Source organism: Rutidosis leptorrhynchoides, chromosome 1 (assembly GCF_046630445.1).
Source record: "Rutidosis leptorrhynchoides isolate AG116_Rl617_1_P2 chromosome 1, CSIRO_AGI_Rlap_v1, whole genome shotgun sequence".
Lineage (NCBI taxonomy): Eukaryota > Viridiplantae > Streptophyta > Magnoliopsida > Asterales > Asteraceae > Rutidosis > Rutidosis leptorrhynchoides.
This window is the reverse complement of record NC_092333.1, coordinates 414,060,630-414,074,808: the sequence shown is the minus strand read 5'-3', so window position 1 is coordinate 414,074,808 and position 14,179 is coordinate 414,060,630.

The following is a 14,179-nucleotide window of genomic DNA, read 5'->3' as shown; positions in this document are numbered from 1 at the left end:
GTTAAAGTAAAGTAAAGTAAAAGTAAAGTAAAGGTAAAGTTAAAGTATAGTAAAAGTGTAAAAACTATGTATGTATAATACGCGTATAAATATATATAATATTAATTTAAATCGTTATATATATTTAATGAAATAAAATATAAATATCGTTATATTTATTATACTGGTTAAGTAATGAGTTGCCAAAAGTGATTCTAGATATTTATAAAAGTTATATACATTTTAATAATAAAGTTCTTTTTAACTGAAAACGTCTTTTTACGTTTGAAAATAGATTAATAGAATATTATGGAAACCAATTCTCCACTAACTTTTGTCTAACTTTCGTAAATGACACTTTTTATTTTTATTTATAAATAGCTTTACAAATTATTCTGAATATCGTTAAGAGGAATAGATTTTCTCAAATCATAGTGGACCTCTCAACAGAGACTTGTAATCATAATTCAATGTTTCTGATAATTCAATCATTTAATATATTTCTTTTTAATTTCGTCGAAAATCATATTGAAACAAATACGTTCGTGTAAAGTATTATACGTTTAATACTTTATTAATATTCTCAAGTTATAATATATATATACATATACATATCTATTTATATATAACGGTTCGTGACTCGTCGGAATTTGGTCGAGGTTATACTGAATGTATGAACACAGTTTAAAATTCTTGAGATTTAACTTAACAAACTTTTCTTATCGTGTCGGAATAATATAAAGATTAAAGTTTAAATTTGGTCGGAAATTTCCGGGTCGTCACAGTACCTACCCGTTAAAGAAATTTCGTCCCCGAAATTTGATAGAGGTCGTCATGACTAACAATGAGAATGTTATTATAACGATTATAGAGTTTTATCATGTTCAAGAAGAATAGATAAAATAATTCGATTACTCGAAGCGTGTGAGTGAAGTTATCGTAAATAAATGAAATAAGATAATAGTGATTCGTCGTATCTTTTGACGTCATCACGATTGTTCTCCGAAAAGAAAATCTTTGTAATCTATATTGGATTTGATTATTCGGCGATTAAGGAAATTATGATCCTCTTCGAATTAATGCGATAATCCATTTTGATTTCTCTGTCGGATATTTCACTATAAATCCACCTCATTTGTTTTCTTACAACTCACACATTCTCAACTCATATTTTAAAGTATTTGTCAATATGCTTCATCCAGTGCTGTTTCTTGATATACTCCTCACTTTCATATCTGTCGCTCTTCTTTTTCATCTGCCTCCGAAAGAATCTATTTACTTCTACTATACTCTTGGTTTTATAGTGTTTTTAGTTCTCCCGTGTCTTTATATTGTTATATGCATTGATATATACGGTTTGTGATTTCTGGGTTGTTGTTGGGTTTTATATCTTCCCTTATATTTCAAAGTCCTTGCTTCTTCTATAATCATTGTCATCCACAGTTATTGCTCTCTTCTATTTGCTATGATTTATACTCTCATTTCTAGTTCGGAGCTTTGTCCTTTCGTTTCTTCTTCTTGCGATTAAACACCGCTTATAATGGTCCAGAATTCGCAGATATAAATTTCGGATGAACATTGTTAATGTTCTAGGAAGGAAATTGTAATGGCACGATCTTGACTTGTCAAATTACCAGAATACCTCGGAAAAGGCCGAATCATCAAGAAATATTTTCTTGATATTTAGAGATCAAAGAGAATACAAGAGTCGTGTAACATAGCACATGATGACGTTATGATCTGTGAAACATCATGTTCCATTTAGAAACTCAGCATGAATTACTGTAATATAATCACGTTGATCAAGTGTCATTGTATTATACTAACTCATGCTTCAGCTCCCAACACTTCTTCAAGAACATTCCTATTTTAAACTCGAATGTTTCAGAATTTAGAAACTAAAATAGTTTCTTTTATGATATAATACAGATAGCGCGAAGAGGTAAATGATTTTAGATAAGAATAATTATAAAAATATCTTCAGAAGTATGGATGATATTTATAATGAAAGATACGATGATATCTTAGAATGTCTAATATCAGAGGATGATGAAGGATATTGTCCGCAGGGGTTTAGAGTCAGGAGCAAGGTATTCGTTATTGACTTCAGCAAGTACTGAATCATTTGGATTCTTTGAAGGCAGGTTCAGCCTTTGTGATTTGTCCACAGCCTCCTTCATACTTTACTCAATCCGTTTTCAAGTTCCAAAGCTTCTCTTTTTCTGAGCTTTGCCAATATACTATCCTTTATCATCCAACCTTTTACTGTTAAGGTCGTTTACAGTTTTTGCTGCTTCATCAGCATTTTTCAAAATTTCGAGAACTGGTTCGCAGTTTAGGGTATTTTTCAGAAATTTCTCATTCAAAGAATGTACGTCTTGGAGGTAGACGTTGTGTGTATATGTAATTGTTGATGTAGACATGCTGCGAGGTTTCAAAATACTGATTGCTGATTCTCAATAATTGGTATGGCAATTCTTGTTATAAGGTACGAATGAGTATATGATAGGGTTTCGATAATTATAATGATTTTTTTTTTTTGGAAAGTCAAAGATCAGTGAAGTTGTTGGTAAGTTTATTGCTAATGTGGTGAATATAAAAGATTCCCCGGTAACGTTGGCGAAAGGGCAACGTATCTATCGAGGTTATAATAAGACTGTTTTGATTGAGAAGTCGAAGTTGACTTGCTGGAGCTGTGACAAAACTGTCTATTTTGAAACGGAATTGAAAAGTTATTTTAGCTAGTAAATGCCAAAGGGTCTAACACGGATACGTGTCGAACTATGGCTTAGGTTTTGAGAGTTTTTCAGGTGTATAACTGTGGGTAACATGTGGTTGGATCATCATCTCGATTGTTCCTTAGTTGAAGTGTCTTCAGGAATTTCGAAGGGTTTGAGCACATATTGTAATCGTTAATACATATGATGTTCTAACACAGTTTTGAAGTCAAAGTATAGCTTTGAAAGATATAGGAATCTAAGAGTGATGATACTGGTTATATTTCGAATTGAATTATGCGATTTCAAAATCAGAATATGTAATTGAATTTGAATGAGTATGATTCTTTTGATTTATTTGAAAGAATGGATATTGTTGTGAAAGTAGGGAGTATAGTTGATGATTGCTAAATCAGTTTCGATAAATGTAATATATTAATTGTGAATTTATATATCTCTCGGGTATTACCTACCCGTTAAAAAAAAATTTCACAGTTAATATTTTGTACAAAAGAAGTTTATTACAGTCTTTATGAAAATATATGTGTATATTTTCTTTAGATGTAATATAGATTTAATGAGTTAATATTAAATTAAACTCGTTTGTTTTATGGTTGGAACTAGAATTGAGTAATCCCTAAAACTTTATAAATTGCATAAGTATTTCTTCAATAATATTGAAATTATGAATCATTACTTTGTTATTTGTTGGTTTTCGTGAAATTCTTGTGAACTTCGCAAGGTACGAATGATGTTATTTGAAAAGTTTCGAGTACATCGATGATGAAAGTGTAAAATCAAACATATATTCGAATAATACACTTGATTTATTATGAATTGGATTTTTATTGAATTAAGACAGAGATTGTAATTAACGATGGTTAAGTTGCGGACGAAGGACGTACATCATTGCATATTTGTAATATGAATTAACTGAGTAGTTAAGATTCACACATAATAGCTTAGTACGGGAAGATTTATTATGGTTTAAAAATTTATACATATAAAATATACATATAAATCTTTCGATTGAAAATGAGTTAACACTTCATAACTCGTTGATACAATATATTTGTTGTTGATTCGTAATGATGTCCACAATGATTCTTGAACTGACAGAGTTTGTGATGTTACAGGTGCTGTTGATTCTGACGATACTGACGGCACTGACTGTGTTGATGATGCTACGGTCCTATTGATGCTGTTGGTAAAACAATTCTAGCTTGTAAATCGTACACCATTTTCGATCAAAGTTTCTACTCTACCATCTCCGTTCACTCATCCGATTTACAGTCAGAATTAAATAATCTCTAAGATTTTGGAGATTACATAACTGCCGCAGAGATATCTCTTCAATGAAGTTTATGAATTAATACTTCATCGTTTGTTGTTGTTGATATTCGTGGATATTTACAGGGCGTATGACATTGATGTTTGAGATACAGATTGTGATGTTGCGGTGTGGGATGTGGATGTTGTTGTTGGTGGTGGTGATGGTACTGTTGGTGTTGCTGATGGTGGTACTGTTTATGCTGCTGGTGTTTGTAACCTTTTCACCATATTCTCCAAAGCCACTACCCGAGCGCGAAGATCGTTGACTTCTTCAATTACACCGGGGTGATTGTCGGTTCGGACGAGCGGATAAATAAAATCTAGAATTTGGTGTAGTATGTAATCGTGACGAGATACTCTAGAAATAAGAGAGAAAATGGTGTTTCGAATAGGTTCGCCGGTAAGTGCTTCATGTTCTTCGCCAAGAGGGCAATGTGGTGGATGGAAGGGATCACCTTCTTCTTGTCTCTAATGATTAAGGAGGCTACGAACCCATCCCCAATTCATCCAGAATAGATGATGACTAATTGGTTGATCCATTCCGGTCACACTGCTTTCGGAACTTGAGTGGGATTCCATTTAGGAATCCGAGGGACTTGAACTAATGACGAATTCCATTTCGTACAATTGAATAAAGAATTTTTCGATATGAAATGATTTTCCGGCTATCGGGTGGTATTCTAATTATATAGAGCAAAAGGTTTCGTAGATTACGGAGGAATTTACGGAATATGTCAGGCAAAGTTTACAGTAACAGATACGCTAAGATATGAATTAGCAGATACGCTAAGATATGAATTTTGTCTATACACTATTCATGCAATCAATGCAATAAGATGTGTCTAGACTAAGAATGATAAGCAGGTAATTTTCGACAAAAATGATGAGCAAAACTTTTCACATGCAGACACGGTCGAAGTCCAGACTCACTAATGCATCCTAACGACTATCAGTTAGACACACTAATGCAGACCTGGTTCGCTAAGACCACCACTCTGATACCAACTGAAAGGACCCGTTCATATACATTATAAACGATTCACAATAGTTGATTACATCGCGAGGTATTTGACCTCTATATGATACGTTTTACAAACATTGCATTCGTTTTTAAAAGACAAACTTTCTTTACATCAAAAATTGATGGCATGCATACCATTTCATATTACATCCAACTATAATTGACTTAATATTAATCTTGATGAACTCAACGACTCGAATGCAACGTCTTTCAAAGTATGTCATGAATGACTCCAGGTAATATCCTTAAAATGAGCTAATGCATAGCGGAAGATTTCTTTAATACCTGAGAATAAACATGCTTTAAAGTGTCAACCAAAAGGTTGGTGAGTTCATTAGTTTATCATAATCAATCATTTTCGTAATAGTAATAGACCACAAGATTTCAGTTTCCATAAATATCCGTACACTCGCAAGTGTTTAAAAGTATTCTATAAGTTGTAGGCACCCGGTACCAAGCCTTAACGTTCATGTTTTACCCTCTGAAGTACACCAGATCAGGTGTATTTAAAATAACCTCGAAGTACTAAAGCATCCCATAGTCAGGATGGGGTTTGTCAGGCCCAATAGATCTATCTTTAGGATTCGCGCCTACCGTATATAGACAAGTAGTTTAATGTTACCAAGCTAAGGGTATATTTCTGGTTTAAACCCACATAGAATTAGTTTTAGTACTTGTGCCTATTTCGTAAAACATTTATAAAACAGCGCATGTATTCTCAGCCCAAAAATATATATATAAAGGGAGTAATGAAACTCACAATACTGTATTTTGTAGCAATTATGTATATGACGGCACTGAACAAGTGCAGGGTTTGTCTCGGATTCACGAACGTATCAATATTGTGATTCAATATTGCAGGAAAGTACGTAGACACAACGAAAATGATAAACGTTAGGTTGACCTCACGAGCAATACCCTCGATCAATACCCATAACCTCCATAGCTATAACCCATAATTTCCTTAGCTCTATCCCGTTTGAAAACTTATTTTGAAATCATCTGAGTATAACTTCGTCGTAGTATTTTATGTATACTAATAATATCTTGAAATAATACAAATATATATATATATATATATATATATATATATATATATATATATATATGTAATTCGATTGAGAGATTTTTGAGAAATATATTTTCAAGTTTCTATGAAATAATGAAACCTATTGAATTCTATTTATAATAGATTTTTGAATTATTAAAGTGAATTATTAAAGTATGAATTATTAAAGTGAATTATTAAAGTATGAATTATTAAAGTGAATTATTAAAGTATGAATTATTAAAGTGAATTATTAAAGTATGAATTATTAAAGTGAATTATTAAAGTTAAAGTAAAGTAAAAGTAAAGTAAAGGTAAAGTTAAAGTATAGTAAAAGTATAAAAACTATGTATGTATAATACGCGTATAAATATATATAATATTAATTTAAATCGTTATATATATTTAATGAAATAAAATATAAATATCGTTATATTTATTATACTGGTTAAGTAATGAGTTGCCAAAAGTGATTCTAGATATTTATAAAAGTTATATACATTTTAATAATAAAGTTCTTTTTAACTGAAAACGTCTTTGTACGTTTGAAAATAGATTAATAGAATATTATAGAAACCAATTCTCCACTAACTTTTATCTAACTTTCGTAAATGATACTTTTTATTTTTATTTATAAATAGCTTTACAAATTATTCTGAATATCGTTAATAGGAATATATTTTCTCAAATCATAGTGGACCTCTCAACAGAGACTTGTAATCATAATTCAATGTTTCTGATAATTCAATCATTTAATATATTTCTTTTTAATTTCGTCGAAAATCATATTGAAACAAATACGTTCGTGTAAAGTATTATACGTTTAATACTTTATTAATATTCTCAAGTTATAATATATATATACATATACATATCTATTTATATATAATGGTTCGTGACTCGTCGGAATTTGGTCGAGGTTATACTGAATGTATGAACACAGTTTAAAATTCTTGAGATTTAACTTAACAAACTTTTCTTATCGTGTTGGAATAATATAAAGATTAAAGTTTAAATTTGGTCAGAAATTTCCGGGTCGTCACAACACTAATCCGCCGCGAAGCGCGGACCACAAATCTAGTTATTACAGTATTAAATACGGAGTATTAATTATTATTACGAATTACTTTTATTAGGATTTATTATTAATTATTATAAAATAATAATTATTATTATTAATTATTGTTATTGTTATTATTATTATTATTATTATTGTAATGTATAATGTATGATGTATGTATTATTAACATTATTATTTATGTTTATCTAAAACTAAATCTAAACTAGGGATGATAATACATTGAATATAGATATGATAATGCGATATCCACATTCATATTCTTTTAATTATTGTTCATTCATATTCGTCTTTATATCCGTTTTAATTTATTTCATTCATCCGTATACATATTTGTATTGAATAAATTAAGCGAGTCATAGGTATTCATTGAATATTCAATAAAATATTATTCTAGTGGCGATTTTTGAAATGAATATGGGTTATAACAAATATAAGTGTATAATTCATATGTTGTCTTAAAATAAGTGTATAATTCATATGGGTTATAACAAATGAATATGGGTTATAACCAAGACTGTTTTATATTGTCTTAAAATAATCTAGACCCATGGTATACATGTTGTCTTTAATCGACCAGGACTCATTGTAGACATATTGTTTTAGAGTCAATCACGACCCATTGTATACATATTGTCTTAGAATTAACTAAGACGTATTATATACATGTTATCTTATGATTTATCCGAATGTATTGTATACATGTTGTCTTATGATTTATCCGAATGTATTGAATACGTGTTGTCTTAACTAATCATGACTATATTATATTGTCTCAGAATTAACGAAGACTAGTATATTCTATATACCTACGAGGAATAAGTCATGACATGTATAACTACATGTAGGATATATGAAAAGTTAGCTAGGATATGGTTAGTATAGTTTTTATGTAGTTAAAACTGTAGCTAAAAGTCATCATTCCTAACCAATATTGTTTTTCCCATAAATTCTTCATTACAAATCGGTTTTAAGTGATTCAAGTTGCTATAATTTTCTAATGAACTCTATATTTCAATAATAAACTGAAAAAGTATAGGTTTATAGTCGGGATTAAAGGTTATATATGACTATAGGTGATGGTGATCATTTTCGTCGTAAGCTCGACATCTTGATGACCAAATTGAAAAACATACTTCCACTTTGAGTTAAACAATAAATTTTGGATATATTATCATGTCAATATAAAATAACATTTTTACAGAATATATATCTCTAATTCAAAGTTTAATATTGGTTTTTAAAATCAAACCCAAAACAGCCCTCGGTTTAACAATAACGGCGTACGTTAAGTTTTAAGGTGTATTTCATATTTACAAGTTATATATTCTTATGTTAGCTTAACCTACTATCATAATACATATATGTAAGTGTTTTTAAAGTCAAGTTAGAAGGATTAGTTTAGTTGACAAACAAGTTTAGAACTAACCAAACTATGTTCTAGTTATTACAAGTTATATAAACATAATAAGGTAGCAACTATATACGGAATTGAACAAAGATTATACGAAGATTTATACCTTGATTTTAAGAAAGAAAGTTGTTGAGATGATGAAGAACACTTAGAGTTCTTGAAATTGTGTTTTTACTTGAGAGTAAAATGAGAAAATGGAAATGATATGAATGAGTGATGATATGAATGTCCATATATAATGGAATGGTGCCAAAAACTTAGTTTCTCATGTGATATATTGTCTAAAGTTGTCTAATGACTCATTAATAAGATAATTGAGTCATTATCCATGAAAAATGATAAGAATAAATGGATCCCATGCAGATTTCTAAGGTATAGTAAATACGTCTAGACACTTGCATATAATACGTGTATAAATATCTTATAAATACTAGTAGAATTTATGAGGAAATCGAATGCGAATACGAGTATAGCTATCTTGAGTATAAGTATGTTAATGCATGTATTTAAAGTCTTTTAGGTACGTATTAATACTCATAATATAATACATATAAACACATTTTAACTTATGGGTTATTACGTCGTTAAATGTTACATATAAGTAATGTTTCAAAACCCTTAAGTTAATAGTCTCAAAATATGTATATAATCCTTGGTTAATATACTTAATGAGATACTTAATTAACATATTATCAAGTCAGATATATATATCAATATATAATTATTACAAGTTATGATGTTCGTGAATCGTCGGACAAACTGGCTGGTCAAATGTTTGTATAAAACCCTTTTCAATTACTCAAGATATAACAAGTTTGATTGCTTAACATGTTGAAAACATTTATTTATGTAAATATTAATCTCATATATATCTACGAAAAAATCCGGGTCGTCACAGTACCTACCCGTTAAAATAAATTTTGTCCCGAAATTTGGAGTGTTACCTATTCAACGTGCGATAACAGAAAACATATGTGGATACTTCTGCTTCATTTGGTCTTCTCGTTCCCAAGTGAACTTGGGTCCTCTAAGAGCATTCCACCGAACTTTAATGATTTGTATTTTGCTTTGCTTGAGTTGTTTAACCTCACGATTCATAATTTCGACGGGTTCTTCAACGAAATGTAGTTTCTCGTCAATCTTAATTTCATCTAAAGGGATAATGAGGTCTTCTTTATCTAAAAATTTCTTTAAATTCAAGACGTAGAACGTGTTATGTACGCCGGCTAGTTGTTGAGGTAGCTCAAGTCGATAAGCAACCTGTCCAAAACGATCAATAATTTTGAATGGTCCAACGTATCTCGGGTTCAGTTTTCCCCATTTACCGAAACGAATGACACCTTTCCAAGGCGATACTTTAAGCATAACCATATCACCAATCTCAAACTCCAAATGTTTTCTTCTAATATCCGCATAGCTCTTTTGCCGACTCCTGGCTGTTTTCAATCGTTGTTAAATCCGGATGATTTTCTCGGTAGTTTTCTGGATAATTTCTGAACCCGTAAGTTTTTTATCCCCCACATCGCTCCAACAAATTGGAGACCTGCACTTACTACCATAAAGTTCCTCGAACGGTGCCGCATCAATACTCGAGTGGTAGCTGTTTTTGTAGGAAAATTCAGCTAATGGTAGATGTCGATCCCAACTGGTTCCAAAATCAATAACACATGCTCGTAGCGTGTCTTCAAGCATCTGAATCGTTCTCTTACTTTGCCCATCAGTTTGCGGATGATAGGCAGTACTCAAATCTAATTGAGTTCCCAATGCTTTCTGTAACGGTTGCCAAAATCTTGAAGTAAACCTGCCATCACGATCAGATATAATAGAGAGTGGTACACCATGTCTGGAGACGACTACTTTCAAGTATAACCGTGCCAATCTCTCCATCTTATCCTCTTCTTTCATCGGCAGGAAGTGTGCTAATTTGGTAAGACGATCGACTATTACCCAAATCGTATCATAACCTCGTGTAGTCCTCGGTAACTTAGTAATGAAATCCATGGTAATATTTTCCCATTTCCATTCTAGGATTTCAGGTTGTTGAAGTAGACCCGATGGTTTTTGATGCTTGACTTTGACTTTAGAACAAGTCAAACATTCTCCTACATATGTTGCAATATCTGTTTTCATACTCGGCCACCAAAAGTGTTTCTTAAGGTCTTGGTACATTTCCCCCGCTCCGGGATGTATTGAGTACCTGGTTTTATGTGTTTCACTAAGTATCACTTTTCTCGAGTCCCCAAACTTTGGTACCCAAATTCTTTCAGCCAAATACCGGGTTCTGTCTTCCCGAATATTAATGTGTTTTTCTAATCCTTTGGGTATTTCATTTCCCAAGCTTCCTCCTTTCAAAACCCCCTGTTGCGCCTCTTTTATTCGAGTAGTAAGGTTAGTGTGAATCATTATATTCATTGTATGTATACGAATAGGTTCCCTCTCCTTCCTACTCAAGGCGTCGGCTACCACGTTTGCCTTCCCCGGGTGGTAACGAATCTCACACTCATAATCATTTAGTAGCTCAACCCACCTGCGCTGCCTCATATTTAGTTACTTTTGGTTATAGATATGTTGGAGACTTTTATGATCGGTGTATATGTTGCATTTGACCCAATATAAGTAGTGCCTCCACATCTTCAATGCAAAAACAACTGCGCCTAATTCCAAGTCGTGTGTTGTATAGTTCCGTTCATGAGTCTTGAGTTGTCGAGAAGCATATGCAATCACTTTGTTCTATTACATAAGAACACACCGAAAACCCAATCTTGATGTGTCACAGTAAATAACAAAATCATCAACTCCCTCGGGTAGTGATAAGATCGGTGTCGTGGTTAACTTCTTTTTCAACAGTTGGAATGCACTTTCTTGTTCAGAAGTCCATTCATATTTCTTCCCCTTGTGTGTCAATGCGCTTAAAGGTTATGCTACTCGGGAGAAATCTTGAATAAATCTCCTATAGTAACCGGCTAAACCCAAAAATTGACATATTTGCGTTGGAGTTTTCGGGGTTTTCCAATTTTTGATGGCTTCAATCTTTGCAGGATCAACTTTGATTCCTTAACTGCTGACTATATGACCAAGAAATTGTACTTCCTTTAACCAAAAAGCACACTTAGAGAATTTTGCATAAAGTTGTTCCTTTCTTAACAACTCTAACACTAGTCTCAAGTGTTGTTCATGCTGTTGGTTATTCTTCGAATACAAAAGGATGTCATCAATAAAAATAAGAACAAACTTATCTAGATATGGACTACATACTCGGTGCATGATGTCATAACCCGTCCTTAACCGTAAGAACGTGTTAGATAACGTATGATTTCATTGCGAGGTATTGACCTCTATATGCGACATTTTTAAAAGAAAAACTGCATATATTATACATTACAAACCATGATTCTTATTTTTGATACAAGCTTTGGACAAAATAAAGATGATTATCGTTTAGCGATAATCTTCGACTTACAAACTTTACAAATGATGATAACAACACGATTTCTAGCATATTTTACAACACAAGTTCTTGGATATGCAGTCTTATTTTTGACACAAATATGCGTACGCAAGATCCTGCTCAAATTCAACATAATGCAGCGGAAACTTCTAATTATCACCTGAGAATAAACATGTTTAAAACGTCAACATAAAGTTGGTGAGATATAGGTTTAGTGCCGGCAGCAATATATATATAGACCACAAGATTTCATATATAAACAGTTTAATAAAAATATTCTAAGTGGTTGAGCACTTGGTAACCATACTTAACATTTAATCACGTCGCATATTCCCTTTATTATGAAATCTTACTACACCGTACCAAGTGTAGTCACGAAACGAAGTACTGTGCAACCGTTGAATACTGGTCGTCCAGTCCGGTTGGGGTTGTCAGGCCCGATAGATCTATCAACAGGATTCGCGTTTACAATACCGCTGTAAATATTAGTTACCAAGCTACAGGGAAGTATGCCAGTGGTACAACTCAACGTAGAATATATTTTTCAGTTACTTGTGTCCATAACGTAAAACATAAAATACATGTATTCTCATCCCGAAATATTTAGAGTTTAAAAGTGGGACTATATACTCACTTTTGTCTTGAAGATATGTAATTTCGACTTGGTCTCCGATTGATATCACGAACCTATCCATATATAGTTTATCAATATATTTCTATTTTAAACAATCGTCACATATATATACTTTTTATACTTTTAATAGTTTTAATAATTTCTTAGTCCGTAGTTAGCAGTCCGATGTTAGTAATTCAATTTTAATGGTTCATTTTTAGGTGTTTAATAAACCCCCAATGAAATAAATAAAAACCCCCATCGTATATGTATTGGTCGAGATTAATCTTGACCCATGGTACCGGTGTTGTCAAATGACGTGTTGCGTACATAAAGTACCGGTGTTGTCAAATGACGTGTTGCGCACAATCATGGGATCTTATGATTAATCTTCTCGTATTGTTTACGGGTGATCCTGAACCATATAAAATTAAATTATGAGTACATATATATAAAATATCATGTTATTTTAAAAAGATGTGATTTATTTAATTTTCTCCAATTATTTTCGTAGCTAAACTAGTCTTAGATATCCGATCTCGTTTTGGTCATAGTTTCTTCGTTACAACTCTGTTTTCGTTGATTCAACTTGCCACTTCCTTGGATCGAGTCCCTCTTTAAGACTATGAACTGTAAATACCTTAGTTTGTATTCGAAATCACAGGTCATAGGTCAAACTTTAGTGAAACTTATGAAGTTAATCATTTTCCATCATGTAAACAACCTTAAATGATTATTTTTCTAAAAATACTTATACTTTGAGTTAAATCATGAAATTTTTATGTGTTATCATATTCATAGTAAAAATCATTTTTCCAGAAAATAAACCTCCAATTCAAAGTTTAAGATGGTTTTTAATTATCCAACCCAAAACAGCCCCCGGTTACACTCCGACACCGTAGATTCAGTTTTAAGGTGTTCTTCGAAAAACCAAGTTATACCTTGTTAAATTAGCATATATTTAAGTTATATTACAGGTCTTGAAGTATTTTAAAAGTTAAGTTATAAGAATCTATTTAGTTTGCAAACAAGTTTGAAAACATTCAAACTATGTTCTTGTTGTTAAAATTTTATACCACAAAATAAGATAGCTATATATATATGAATCGAATAAGGTTATGAACATAGTTACTACCTCAAGTTCCTTGGACAAGGTTGCTGTAAAAGAGGAGTAAAAAGCTAGAACCAAAAGGGTGATGAAATTGAATGAAAGATTGGAAGTAAGTTTGTGTTCTTGGAAGGATTTCTTGAAGTGTTTTTGTAAGGTTTTCTTATGAGGTTTAAGTGTTGTTTTTGAAGCTAAATGATGGGGAAAATGCTTGGAGATGATCAAGTATGAAGTTAAGAGTATTTTGAGAGAGAAATGGGAGTGTAAGTATGAGAAAATGGGGTGAAGAAATGGTGTGCATGCATAAAAACGTTTTTAGGTTATAAAGGAAAAAAAAGATACCTAACTTTGTTTTCTTGCTAAATAATTCATGCTACTTGACAAATGGTTGGTTCCACATGTTTCTTAATCATTTAAGGCT